Here is a 15,271-nt window from a genome sequence, read left to right on the forward strand (position 1 = left end):
AGCAATGGAGGTTTTCTCTCAATTACCGGAAGGGAATATTATACAGCTCATGGGCTGAATTATCTTGCTTAATTTTTGCTGATGATCTATTTGTGGTTTCAGATGCTACTAAGCAAGCTATGCAAACAGTCACAAAAACTCTTGATGAGTTTGAGAACTCGTTAGGGTTGAAGCAGAATTTACAAAAGTTCAATGTGTTCTTAGCCGGAGTGATTGATGAGGTTGCAATAAGGCTATGTAATTTTGTTGGTGTGCCCAAGGGTCTGTGGCCAGTCACATACTTGGGTATTTCCCTTATTTCTACACGTCTAACATGCACTAGCTGCATACTTATTTTGGAGAAGATGAATTTCAAATCCTGTGCTGGGCATCTAGGCACTTGAGTTATGGCGGAAGACTATATTTAGTTCAATAAATAGTTAATAGCCGCATCTTTATTGAAGTGGCACATTCATTCTGCCCAAATCTTTATTTTCGCGGCCTTCCTATTGTCTGTAGTAAAGAAGAGTCAATCTATGGTTAACGTTGGATGGAAGGTTCAGTGTTCCTAAAGATAAGGGTGGATTGGGATTACTATAGTTGAGACATGGAACCATGCTTCATCATGAAGCACATCTGGAATATTTGTTCAAAGGAAAGAATCCTTATGCATAATCTAGATATATATAGTGATTCTTAAAGGTAGGAGCTTTTGCTCATGGAACTGGAAGAAAATGCTGCCCCCACTCAGAGATGTGGCCTGGAATTTGATTTTTTCAAGGATCACAGATAAGGAAGCAACTTCATTTTGGTATGATCATTGTCATCCCAATGGTCCTCTCTGTAACAGTTTTGCTCCTTGATTATTGACTGCCTTTGGTATCACAAGAGATCCTACAGTTTGATATGATTATTAAAGAATGGTGAATGGTTGTGACCAGGAGGCAGAAGACTAAATTCAGAAGCACTTAGGCTACAACAATCTGATCTGGACATCTTGCCTCATCTTGGGATGTATACAATTCAATGGAATGATGTGAAATTGAAAAGATTCATAGTTAAGTCGGCAGTGGAACAACTAAGAACATGCCAAGGGATAGTTGATGGTTTATGATGGTATGGCATATGAGAGCTATTCCCAGACATGTCTTCTCACTTTGGTTCTCATGCAAAACACAGCTACCTACTGCGAATAGACTTAAAAGTTGATGTCTGAGGATGACGTGTGTTCTATGTTGAGTTGAGACTAAATTTATCAGCCACCTATGCTTCAAATGTCCCTTTTAGCAATTGTATGGGGAAAAGTTACGAGGCTATGTTTGATATATAGATGCGCTGAAGCTTAGAATGTGGAAGAAGGTCGGCTCATTCACCATCTCAATTAACAATTTTGTTGGCTCTATTCGGAAAATGGCTCTTGCTGCTACTATCTATCACCTTTGAAGAACACCTTTGAAGAACTAGAAATCTTGTCATTTTCCAGAACTGCCTATTCTGTTTTGGCCTTTACTTGCCAAATTGTTGCTGATTGGTGATAACTACTTGGAGAGGAGTTAATGGCATTAAAGAAAACTTAGAGTGAGCTCTGGAGTGAAATTTCAACTTCAACATTTTCATTCGTCATTAGTTTAGTGTATTGGATTGATTCCAATTGTGATGCATGCTTTATAATGAAGTCTCCAACAATTCTGTAATTCGATTTGTTGGAATTCATTGAACATCTTTACACACCTATATCCATATCCATTCTGCATCAGAAGGATAACACTTGACATGATCTTATTATACTAAGAACATTTGTGCCGTTTCTGTTCTTCTTTTTTTTTTTTTTTTTTTTTTAAAGTAAAATTGCAAAATTTTATTGATAGAGAACTGAAGCATAGATGAAGTAGAATATTCATTCTATATGTACATTAATGAATCTCACAGCTATTTAAAACCCAAAATTCTATACAACTCATCAAACTCTATCAAAACATTTATGGAAATACCCCACTCAACAATTAGTGACCAATTCTTTTGAATCTTTGGCACATCTCTCCATGAGACTCCAATATACCGGATGGTATCAATAATCTGACCTACTATAACCACTGCAGATACTTTTTCATTTTGGAATAGCATTCAATTCCCAGCTTTCTAGATGAAGTACACAGAGATAGCTAGAGCAACCTTTCAAAATTTATCAATAAAGGATGCAGACATCCAATGCTTGCAAACCGAGGACAATTCCATTGACCATGGCAAGGTATCTCTGAAAACTGAAACTATTTGTTGAACTTTTTGCCAAATTACAATTGAAATAGGACATCTTAAAAAGATACGATTCATCGATTCCTCCACACCACTGCACAACACACATTCAGTGTTACGACTTAAACATCCCCACTTTCTCATTCTATCCTTGGTATATAGCCTGTTCATTCAAAAAAGATACTCCCTCTGTCCCACTTTGATAGTCCTGTTTTCCTTTTTCGTCTGTCCCAAATTATAGTCTACTTTCCAATTGAAGAATGTAGTTATATTTTAATTTTTTTAAAATACCCTTATTCAATGTAAGTTGTTGTTACTATAAACTTACCACATTTAATACATTCAGATTTTCCAAACTTATTTATATCAGGAGGGAAACAAACTATGTCATCATTGGCTACAAACCATGAGTGAAAATTTTCAAAACCATCCATATTCCCACAATTTTTCTAATGAAACTTCAACAAAAGAATATAATTTCAAGTTCCTATAAATTTGTACTCTAATTAATATGAGGGTACTTTAGGAAAATAGTTACCTAAATTGGTTGTTCCAACAAAGTTAACTACTTTTTCTTAAACTGTGTGAAAAAAAAATCAGGACTATCAAAGTGGGACGGAGGGAGTATGATTTATGTTGGAAATTAGTTTGTAGTATGAAAATGATCATGACTTGTGACATGATCTTTCAATTTCATGTCTAGAAGTTTGATTCATGAATTTTCTACAAAATTCATTTGTATATTGGTGTATCTTTTCAAGTTCATTTATGGAATCTAGGGGTGTACATCGAATTCGAAATCGATAATTCGAAATTTTTCGAAATTTTGGTATTTGAAAATCCGATCGAATTCGATTCTAAATTCACCAATTCCAAATTCGAATTCATACCAAATTCAATTTAGAATTCCGTAAATTCTGATTTCACTGAATTTGGAAAAATTTATATATTATTATGTAATATAAAATTTGTAATATAATATAATATAATATTTTATAAATTTTATATAATATTATATAATATAAATTTTATATTACATATAAAAAAAAATATATATATATATTAAAAACGAATTTGAAATCGAAATCGGTATTTGAATTCACAATTCGAAATCAAAAATTTCAATTTGAAAAACTCCATTACTGAATTCGAAATATATGAATTCGGAAAACCCAAATTCAATTTCGATTTTCGATTTACCGATTTCGAAAATTCCGACTTCAATTCGAATTCAATCGGTAAATCGGTATTTTTCGATTTTGCACACCCCTAATGGAACCATTCAATTCATGTACTTGGTGTACTAGATTCATAAATGGATATTGGAAAAATTGCCAATTTAGTCATCAAACTATTTCACTAAAGCTGATTTAGTCCCTTAACATTTTATCGCATACATTAAGTCCTTTTACTAAAATCAAACTGATATTCTAAACTAAGATAATTTGGACCCGGCAAGTGTTTCACATGCCGACAGGAGAGAAAAGGAACTAGTTAATATGTGTGAATTTCTAGTTGTATGTAGAATTATTAGCTTATTCTAGAATTGAGTACGGAATTTCAGGATAATGGATTGTGCATATTTGCCTAAATGGCTTTGAGAGTACACAGACGCACACGCACCCAATGCACGATTTCTGTCCGTGTTATAAGCTATGTAGTTCGAATTACATTTGGTGGGAGGGGTTACAGTTTTTCCGGTTGACTGGGGGCTTGATGTCGTCTGATATTGTCATGAAATCGGGTGATACTTGATTGAACAAAATGAACCCTTGGTTGCCGTTTTAAGTGTGTCCTCCCCCAGAGTAATATGTATGCAGCATTACAATAATCAAGAAGTGGATGCTTATTGAAGGAGGAAAGGAGGAAAAGACTAAAGTTTACAGAAGGAATATTGGAAGAAATGGGAAAAATAATTTTTTCATCCCTATAGTTTGTGAGATGAGCTGATTTCGTTGCTATTGGTTCACTACAAATACATTTCGTCCCTTATGTTTTAATTTTTGATCAGCTAAGGATAATTGGCAATTAATCTCTCAAATTGGGCTGAATTTAATGTTGAATCAATCAATTATGACCGAATTAAGCGCATCAGATGCACACATGGGTCAAAAGACCACATCGGTAAAAAAATAGCCAGTAGACCCACTTCCCATCTCACTCTCCCATTTCTTAGTTGCTTTGTCGCGAACCTTCTTCTACATCATGAACTGTCATGAACCTCTTCTACCTCATGAACCCCGTAATTGTGCCATGTTAGCTTTGCTCACATTCCATATCTGTAGAATCGTGATTGAATTTGCAGCCTATGGTTCGCAAGACAAATGGGGAAAGAAAAATGCTTCGGATTGTTTCAATAGAGACAATCAACAAAAGATTTGTGCTTGAAATTTTGTATTTTATGTGGTTATTTTGAAAATTTATTTTTTGATTCTTGCTAGGGTTCTTGGGTTAAAGAGAGTTCGGAACAAAGAGTGGAGGGGAGATTGAGAAATGAGTCTTTTTTTCATAGCTGGAGTCTTTGGACCCACATGCGTTCCTGCCACACGTTTAATTTGGCCATAATTGATTGATTAAACATTAACTTCAGTCTAAATTGAGAGATTAATTGTCAATTGTACTTGATTGGCTAAAAAGTAAAACATAAGGGATAATGTATTTACGGTGAAACAACAAGGACGAAATTGGCCCATCCCCTCAAACAATATGGATGAAAAGGGTATTTTTTGCTGAGGGAACATGGTAACAATAGCCCAAGTCTAGATTGCGTATCAGAACCTCAAGAAGGCATCCAGCAATAGAGGAAGTATATTGTGTGATCCTTTCTTTTTTCTCTTGAACAGAATTTATTTCTGACAATACAAGATAAGACTCCTTAGAATTTCAAATCATGATTGTGATAATTTTTCAATTTGATTCCCAAGACACGCTAGAAAAGAATCAAAGATAAGGAATATCAAAATGAATTAACTTCTCCTGACACCTTTTGTAATGGACAAAAAACATGAAACTAGTCTCCTATAGGAATATTCTGATATTAAACTCTCATGGGGTTTTTTCTACCTCCTCAAACGCTCCTTTATCTTCCAAGTACTACTTTATTGAAGTTTGACCAGAACCACTAGGGCTGGCCCAATGTTAGGGGAAGGCTCTTAGAGTCTTTTCTACTATCAGATTCGGGGTTCGAATCTTGTGCTTGGCGATTGGAGATGGGAAGGGTCTGGGAAGGGGTTGGAGGGTTCAAAAAAAAAATTGACCAAAATTCCGGGAGAGCATCAATATCATTTTTCTACCATTTTGCTCTTTGTTGGTATCGTCAATGTAGGAAATATATATAATTTCTTAGTAATTTGATAAAGTGTGAATCTTGGATTTGTTTTTCCCTTGACATATGATAAAATGTGGATAAAGAGTTTCAATTGTTATTTATTTGGACCCATGTCCTTGAAAATTTCACCTAGTTGAAGTATCTGAGAGAAAAATGTGCTGTTGTCTTGGATTAAGTTGTGGCTGTGGTATGTCTGTCAATCGGTAGAATTTGAGTTAGATCCCTTTGATCCATATCCAAATTCATTCAATTTAGTTAAACCTAGACCTAGACCCTCATGAGTCTGAAAAGGTAAGTTCAAATCCAAACCCTCATGGATTTGGGTATCTAATGGATATCGGTTGTGTTTTTTTGAATATACTAAAGTAAAAAAGTATTAATAATATATGGAGTTCAAAAATAATATAAATACAATCCAATTTTTAGTTTTAAATAATAAAATTAATATTCAAGAAGTTGAATGTAATATTGTGAAAAAAAAAACTATTATCGAATACTTCTATTTATTTTCAAAGTTTTCACTGTCATGTCCAATCTTTCATTTGTTTGATTTTACTTTTTTTCCTTTTCCTAAAAAAAATTTGTACCGATTACAATGACAGCCAGGATTTGTTTGAAGAAAGAAAACGATCATGAAGTCTTGCTATATCGATCCATTGGGTATAAAATATTAGATTATTTTATAAATTTACTAATATTTACATGCATGTACACACACACATGCATGCATGCATACGTACATATGTATATACATACATACATATATACATCCTTACACATAATGTATGTATAAAATTCAATTATATATACATGGCTCTATTTAGGGTTTGATATGGATTTAAATTTGGGTTTGGGTATGAATCATAGAAAACTAAATCCAATTGAAACCTAGGACTCTCTTATAGGGTCTGGATTTGGGTAGGGTCTGGATTTGAGAAATTAAATCCAAACCCTACCTAAGTATATTGGTTCTGGGTTGAATTTGGGTAAGATCTGACCCATTGACATGCTTGGCTGTGATGCTGCTGGGGTATGCTGACAAAGCATTCAGTTCTGGATCTGCACATATTTTAATACTAACATCTGTTAAGTTACACCTAAATTACCAAACTGACTTTTGTATAGGCTTTATATGTTGGATGTTTGTGTTGGACTAATACAAGCACATCTCAAACAAAAGCAGGCATGCAACCCTCAAACAGATGATGCTGGCACTGATGTGATGAAAGTAGTCGAAGGACTTATTTCTGTTGATAATCAGGAGGCATTTGTGTCATTTGTGAGATGCCAAGTGGAAAAAGACAAGTTGGGGATTCTTCACACTAAGCTTGGGTTACGTGAGTTGCTCCTGCAGATCTGTTCCCATAGTGCAGTGAATTGCGCTACTGCCTTGCTAGAAGGTGAGGCTGGAATGGATGTGGACTTTAATTCAGCATCTTTATGCGGGTTGTACCCATTGCATCGTGCTGCTAGGCATCTTTGTGCAGACCTGGTAGAGCTATTTCTGGAGCATGCAGCTCAGACCTATACCTGCTGTAATGATTCTGCGTCAATATTCTACGGAATGAGCCCGCTAACTGTAGCACTTGATGCTGTAGTACATCATCAGTACCTGAGCGATTGGACACCATCAAAGTCTATAATCAAGTTGATTTATATACTTTGCATGCCAGAACTGGTTCTCTTTTTTCTTTATGAGATTTACTAAGTCCATTCTGTTTGTGTGAGATCTAGTTTACTTATTTGGATGCTTTTTGCTAATTCCAGAGTGAACCCTTAAGGAGTATTCAGTTGTTAATCTCACATTCTCGTGATGATGAATTTGAGGTGATAAGTTCAAGAATTGCACGGGAAGGGAGACTTGTTGAGCTGGCCATATTGATGATGGTGGCTTGGAAGAAGTTGATGACTCCAGTTACTGTCTCAGGTGCTGAGGTTTGCATGATTGCGCAATGCATAAATGATGAATTGCAACGTATATATGATGAGGAGGTTAAATTTATGCATTCAAGTAATAAGCATTTACGCCTTTGCAAGCACATGAAATCCATAATGCTGTCTGCCTTACGGATGATTGAGATTTTTGAAAGGGCTGGTGAGGCCACCGAGAAATATCGCCTTTCATATAGAGTTCAAGTATGTTGCCTGTGCAATTTTTCTCCTGTTTGACTTCCCAGCTTTAGCTCATAACTAAGCAACTTGTCTTCTTATTCTACTAATTTCTCCAGATGGTACGTCGATATAGGTTGACTAGAGATGTGGCATATTTGCTCAAGGAACATGGGTTTAGTTTGACAAAGAAAGATGTTAACTTGGATGACATGAGGTGGTAAGAAAATATATTGCAGCTTTTTAGATTTTCAACTTGGCTTTACAAATCATGTAGTACTGGCTTTTCTTTAAAGTTCGATCTAAGCTATTTCTCAATGACTAATCACTTTCACCTGATCATTGCTTGAAAAACTTTGATGCATGTGTCGCGTTTTTGGACAAGCTTTCAAGTCAAACTGGGAATACAGGAGTCAGGTAACTGTTCAATCTATACTTCTTGATTATCATGCTATGTCTATTTTGTGAAACTACTCTAGAATAAGAAATCTTCAACAAACAAAAAGTTAAGGAATAAAGAATTACATTCATGAAACGGATGCTTGCTGAAGCTTTGTGATTGTTTTTGCACAGTTGAGCTTGCAAGAGCTCTTAGCATGCCGCTGAGCCAAGAGTTAAGGCTGTTTAAACCTGCCCAGGTGAGCTCCTGTAGCCCACCTCCTTCCAGCTGAGGGATTATATAGCAATAGAGCTCTTTTCTTCTCCTTAGAACACTATTTTGTGTTTCCTATAATTTTCCTTTGAATATACTTATGTTTCACATGTAGTTATACGGTCCTATTACATCGTGAAATCCTAAGACTCCCATATTAATTCTACTTTAAAGTTTTTAAAGCAACAAAAGGTGTCCAAAAAGCGGGGGTGGATATGCCTAATATAGCTTTTTGAAGGCTGGTGAGAATATGATTTTACATTTTTGGGGTCTGGAGCACAAATCTTGCGCAATTTGCAACTGAAGCAACCATTTTGTGCTATAACCAGCTTGTGCAATTTGCACTCGAATCCATTTTGTGTTGTGAGGATGATTCTTTTAATTTTTATGGATGGCTCTTTCTAAGTCATTGTAAGCACAAATTTTGAAGCCTAAAATAAAAGACAAGAAAACTTGCACAAATATCAAATTGATTAAATCAAATAATAAGCGGGTTACAATCTCTGAAAGTTCTTGAATCAAAGAAATTAATCCCCTGATTCTTTTCTTCGAATAGCTTCAATTGAGGGGTCGAAAAGACTTGTTCTCCAATTGAAAGGGTGTTTTCTACAATTTTGACGTAGAAAACAATTGATTTGATGATGGCGTCAAACACTTGGAACTTCAAGTCTTCAACACCGGAGGATTTGCTTGATTTGAATTGGACTTGGATTTGAGGAAGAAAGCTCTTGAGAAAATTTGACAGAGTTTCTCCGAAAGTTAGGGATTTTTCTTGTGTCTTTGCCTTGAGGGAAGACCTCTATTTATAGCCAAAATATGTAGGCTAGGTCTTCAAGAAAACCCTCAGAATCTTCCTGCATTTTGGATCACTTGTTACCCAAGAAATCCATTTAACTTGGGCTTAAATATTGGGCCAACCCAAATAGTCCATTGTGAATTAATAAATCAATTAATTCACTCCAACTTAAATGGAGATTATGGATTTAATTTGATTTAATAGCCCATATAATATTGACCCGATCTGCCAGTCCAAAACATGATGGACTTCTATAATTTAATTTAATTTAATCAAGATCGATTTAGTTTAAATAAATCTTGACTAAAATAAATTAAATAAATTTTCTTTGTCTACAAATGTCCCCACTTCAAGACTCAATTGAGACTTGCTTGTCAAGGATTGAAATAGAGACTTGAAGTACTTGATTTTTTTTTTTTTTAATAAAAGGAGGCTGATTTCCCTTGAATCACGTGTGGTCTACACCAAGGTGCAATGCGTAGGATTATTACCCAAGTGACTACAATGAATCTGTTGCTTGCAATTAGTCTCGTGCATTTGGGAAACTTCTATGACCATTGCACCGCCCAACATCTAATAATCAAAGCATGGCTATCACTTTGTTCGGTGGAATACTTATCATGAAACTTCCACTTTAGAGAGCCGAGACGTGGTGCAAAGATTAGGAAATGTCTTCACACTTCGGCACTCAAAATTATATGCGGCAGACTTGCTAAATCGAACTGATAATTTCCAATTCGCATCTCAGCTAATTGGAAGTTACTCGAATTTAGCAGCTTCCAAGTTCATGATCTTGTTATAATCAGCCTTTGCAAATTCCAGACGGCCATTGGTTTCTTTTTTTTTTTTTTTTTTTTTGCAACCTGGCACCAGCTCGATTTAAAGGAGCAAGACCCATTGAATTTCATATTTCCAAATGCTACGAGAAACTGGTCACCAATATTTGGGAACCAAGCTTCTAGGCAATTGCTCAATCAAACATGCATTGTTCCACTTTCCAAAGTCACGTAACTAACAAAGTATTGAAACTAGAAATTGCTTAAAACCAACTTGCATCATATACGAACTTCTCGGCGAATGTGGCGCTCTCCAAATCTCAGCAGCCTCCTAATCCGAATACTGCCAAAGTTTTTCCATGCAACTTTGAATAAGATATTGATTTCCTTGCTTCTATATGAAGAGACAACCATGTACTTGAACATTTGTGAACCAAATTGATTCATGTGTACAATCATAATGCCGTGGCTTCAAAAAATTTTTTTTTTAAGAAGTCATGAGACCACTTTCCTCTTGATTGAGAATTGATTCCAAGAGAATTAGAAACACACCACTTTCAATCATTTCCCTTTTTTTTTCATGACGCATCAATTCGGCAGGTACTAAATTGCGCACTTGCAATGAATTGATAATTGCCAAAACCAACCACCAAGCGATGAAGAATTTAGGCAATCTTCTTGGACATTGGACTGCTCACATTCCTTATGACCTTTAATTGCTTCCAAGACCATGTGCCAATTAAAATTGGTCTACTGCCTAGACCGAACATTCAACCAAGCACCATTATAGCAAACTAACAACTGCTAAAATCAACTTGTAAACAATTGGAAGCTATCAACTAGCCGGCTTTTGGAAACCAATTCCGTGATACTCAATTCCTACAATTTCCAAATGAACTTTGATTTCCCTTTTTTTTTTAATTGCATGGCTTGAGCTCTATAAAAGAAACCAATGGGATCCCTTACTGCTTCAAGTACAACTAAACAATAAGATCCCTTACGATTTGAGCACTCTAATTTCTCCTTGCGGCTTCGAACACAGCTAAACAAATCGCGGCATCGTGGGAAGAGAACAAACCAGAAAAATTCTTGACACCACCGAGGTAATCATCGAGCCTCCTTTTAGTCTTGATTTCCAGCTTTTTTTTTTTTTATTAACACTCGCACAATGTTTGCCAAGTGGGGTATTTTTCTTTTTTTTTTTTACCACATAGTATCAAGGGATCTAAGATTTTCTTTTTAACTCAATAGACATATTGCATGTCACCGCTGCAAATTTGATTCTTGTGCACCTTTTATTGCTGAAAAATTGCATGTGTTGCTTGTTCAATTGACCCAATGAGACTTAGTGCACATAGGGACTACCTGGCTTTGATTCATGCTTGACTCCCTGTCTCAAGTCAATTTCGGACTCCATTGTCACTTTGCATGTGAATTGGCATCATTGAAGATACGAAATTTATAAGCACCAATTCCTTTTCTTTTCTTTTTTTTTTTTTTACTGCCGAACAGAACCTGGCTCATCATAAACCTGCATATTACACGTTCTTTTGGTCCTTGAAATCCGTATTGCATGACCTTGCATTGAACGAATGGCATTAGCCGCCTCAAGGACCATTTGATATAGTAACTTGCCAAATGGTTTCTTCGTGCTATTATTCATTAATAATTGGTCCAATGCCAAATCACTCAAACTTCATTTGTTGCTTTGCATGCAAGCCGCGGCACTTACAAGTTACAATCGGGCCGAGTCCATAGTTTTTTTTTTTTTTTTCATGTCAATTTAATTGATAACTGTCATGAAGTGTTCACCAACACATGCATTGCCAACTTTCTTGGAAATGGCTTCTTCTCAGAGTTTTTTTCCTTTTCTCTTTTTTTTTTTTTTTGTTGCAGCTTGTATTGACACCCATTGAAGCGAGTTGACGTTTCAATTGTGTTTGCCACTTTATAGCTCGTGGAATTCAAAACACTAAGGTAACTCACATGCCTCATGATTTTCACTTCTTGTCAATGCCAATTTTTTTTGTGATATGAAAGGAGGATCCCTTGCGACAACATACATGGTGGACCCTCACTTTGAAGAAGGTGCAACCGCAAACTCCTCACAATGAGAGCGACCAGATAATGCTATGGCTTGAGGAGTACAAAGAGATGGCGCAACCAAAATTTGAAGAAGGTGCAACCGCAAACTCCCACGAGAGCCATATTATGGCTTGAGGAGTACATAAAGGAGATAGCGCAACCAAAATTTGAAGAAGGTGCAACCGCAAACTCCCACGAGAGCCTATTATGGCTTGAGGAGTACATGAAGGAGACACGATTACCCACTTCAATAAAAACTCACTCAAAACTCAAGAAGCCTTTTACTGTTTTCGACCATGTCATTTTAACCAAACTTTCCTTTTTTTCTTGCTTTTATTGCAGGTTAGTCTTGATACAATGGTGGTATTCAAGGAAGTCACATTTTCAAACGAAAAGTATCTCCTTATTGCTGACAGTGATGATGACTCTGGTGACAAAGGAACGAAATTATTGGTGCATCCCCCCATACAAGGAACTTACTCTGGTAAGTGGCCTTCTCACCAGTACCCAGAACTGAAGGACTGGTCACTTGAACTTTCTCAGGATGACGGCACGAAAGTCCACTCCTTGAGATCCCTTATTCACAGTAAGGAGCCAAGGACAACTCCCTTTCAGACCCTTGGCAGGCGGATCATAGACGGAGATGCACACTGGGGTCCTTCCTTGAGACTCAATGGTGCATTTGGTTACATCGAGAATTATTGGGAGTGGTTGGAGGATATCCTCGGCAGAAGCAAACAAGTGCTCCGTGAAAATTACTTGTTTGACGCCTTATATGCTTCACTTTTCACATATGACAGGAATCCCCATGTACTTAGGGCATTCTGCGAGGCGTGGTGTTCGGATACTAATACCTTGCATACATCTGTGGGGGAATTGTCTCTCTCACTTTGGGACTTGCACAAGTTAGGAGGACTTCCAATCATTGGGGGTATCTATGAAGAGGTAATTCCATGCGCGGAGGAGTTGACTGGAGTAAATGAAAAGAAATTAAGGCATATTCCATAAAGTTGTGAATATTTGTTCGCAGCCTTACATCATCTTCAACATGGAGAATCCAACAAAGCTGGAGTTTCTGCTACCCAATGGATTAAGTTCTGGTTTAAAGGCAAAAGTAGGTACTCAAAGCCAAAGCAGAGAAGGATAAAGAGGGCATCTCGTGCTCAAGCGACCCAAAATCCGGATGGCGAAATTGGACAACCACGCAAATTTTCAAGTCAAGACAATAGCGTATTTGACACCATCGGCGTTAAACTTCACTTGCGGGAAGAGACCTATCTTGCAGCATTTATATCTTGCTGGCTCTGTGTCTTTGCTTTACCTGATGAGGACCTCCATTATATTAGACCATCTACTTTTAAAATGGCTAGTATGATGGCTGCCGGTCGTAAGACTTGCCTTGCTGTTCCTGTCATGCTAAACATATACCGTGGGCTTGATAAAATTTCAAACTCAACTACCCCAGGGTGTGCACGCGCTGCTTTTCCGGTGCACTATGTATATGCTTGGTTAGCAAGTTATTTCTCCACCCATTATTCGACTCCCAATACCATGCCTGGACCCACAATGACCAACTTTTCTGGAGAGGGTGGTGCACGATATTTTGACGAAAATAGTGCTCGCGACCTCATTCATCAGGGAGACAAAGCAACTTGGGGAAACACTTCTCTTGTGAAGAACCGCAATGAACTTTTTATTGACAATGGCAAATTAGCGAATCTCGAACTAAGCTATTTTGTAAGCGCCTGTTCAAATTACTTAGTTTTGCATGCTGAAGGGGATTTCCTTGTTGAGCCATATAGTCCATATAGATTTGCGCGGCAATTCAGTTTTTATCAAGTTCCTCCACAGGAACTCGGGGCAGATGTTCGTTCCACAAGTTATGACTTGAGTCGAATACTCTGGCGCACTGCCATTCGCAGTAAAACAGAGTCAAAGGTACTTTTCCTTAGTTATCCCTTGAATGCTAGCAAACACACATCTTCAGGCTTTCAAACATGGTGGGCTATGGTGCATGATGATCATCTTCTCAAAGGGCGTGATACTTTGATTAAGAGTGTCCAATCAAATGGGGAGCAGAAGAAGTCGAAAGGGAAGGAACTTGCAAACCTGAACAATCCTTCCAAGGTTGGCAATAGTCTTGAGATGAAGCAAAAGACTATGAGAAACGAGAAGGAAATTTTGAAGAGTTCGAACAACAAAGCTACTTCCCCTGAGGACCTTGCTCCTAATGAAGGATTTTTGAAGGGTACTTCATTTCATCTTCCTTCAAACATTGTGAAAGCTGTTGATCATGATTCTTGCAGTTCACATGAGAAGAAGCGGAACGAGTCTTTTAATGAGGAGGATGAGCAATCCACCAGCACGGATCAGCATTGCAAACGCAAGAAGTCCAAGGTAATGACTCTCCCCTTGGATGATATTGGTTTAGATCCTAAAGAACTCTTTAAAGATATTCCGGATATATCCGTGCCTGGTATAAGCCGTGCCAATATTGTAAGGACCCCCTTGCCTTCTTTAATCTAACATCTGAAATTTGCTTGTTAATTTCATAATCATGATTTGTCTCACAATGTTTGTCCCTACAGTTGGATGATCAAGACTTGATCTTCATTGATGATGAAGAGCCAAGTCAAGTATCAGTTGAAGGACCTACTGCATTTGAACTTTTGGCCAAACAAGTTGTCAGTTCTACCCAACAAAAGGGTGCAAGTGAGAATTCCAAAAAGGCAGTAGAGGATGGAAATGTGACTCAGCATATGACTCCATTGGCCACAAGGAAACTCAAAGTTTTTGATCCACCATCGTGGCCAAGGGCACCTCGAGTATCTGAATTTTGCCCCCAAAGCGTGATCTCAACATGCCGTCGAGACTATATCCAAATGTTGTGGAATAACTTGAGGGTGATGATATCTCAAACAGCCTTGGAGCGAATGCCAGCTCTTGAAATGAAAGCTAACGAAATCATGGAGGAAATGCAAAGCTTCAATGCCACGGATATCTCAAATTTGCAAGGTCTTTTAAAGGCTTTCTTTGCAAACGCAGCTCATTACGTTGCAGTGAAATCTTCTCTCTCAAATAAAATTTCAGCTGAATCATATGATGAGTTGCTTTCTACGGCCACCCAACATCTTAGAGATGCTCAGAGTAAGGAGAAACAACAAGCGGAGAAGATCTCAACGCACATGCTGAAACTTAAGGAGATTGATCGCGAGGAAGTAGAGTTGAGAAAGCGACTTGAGTTCTTAGATACTCACAGAAAGGAGACGCTTTCACTGCTACGAGAAGAGCAA

This window comes from Coffea eugenioides, chromosome 10 (assembly GCF_003713205.1).
Source record: "Coffea eugenioides isolate CCC68of chromosome 10, Ceug_1.0, whole genome shotgun sequence".
NCBI classification, from domain to species: Eukaryota; Viridiplantae; Streptophyta; class Magnoliopsida; order Gentianales; family Rubiaceae; genus Coffea; species Coffea eugenioides.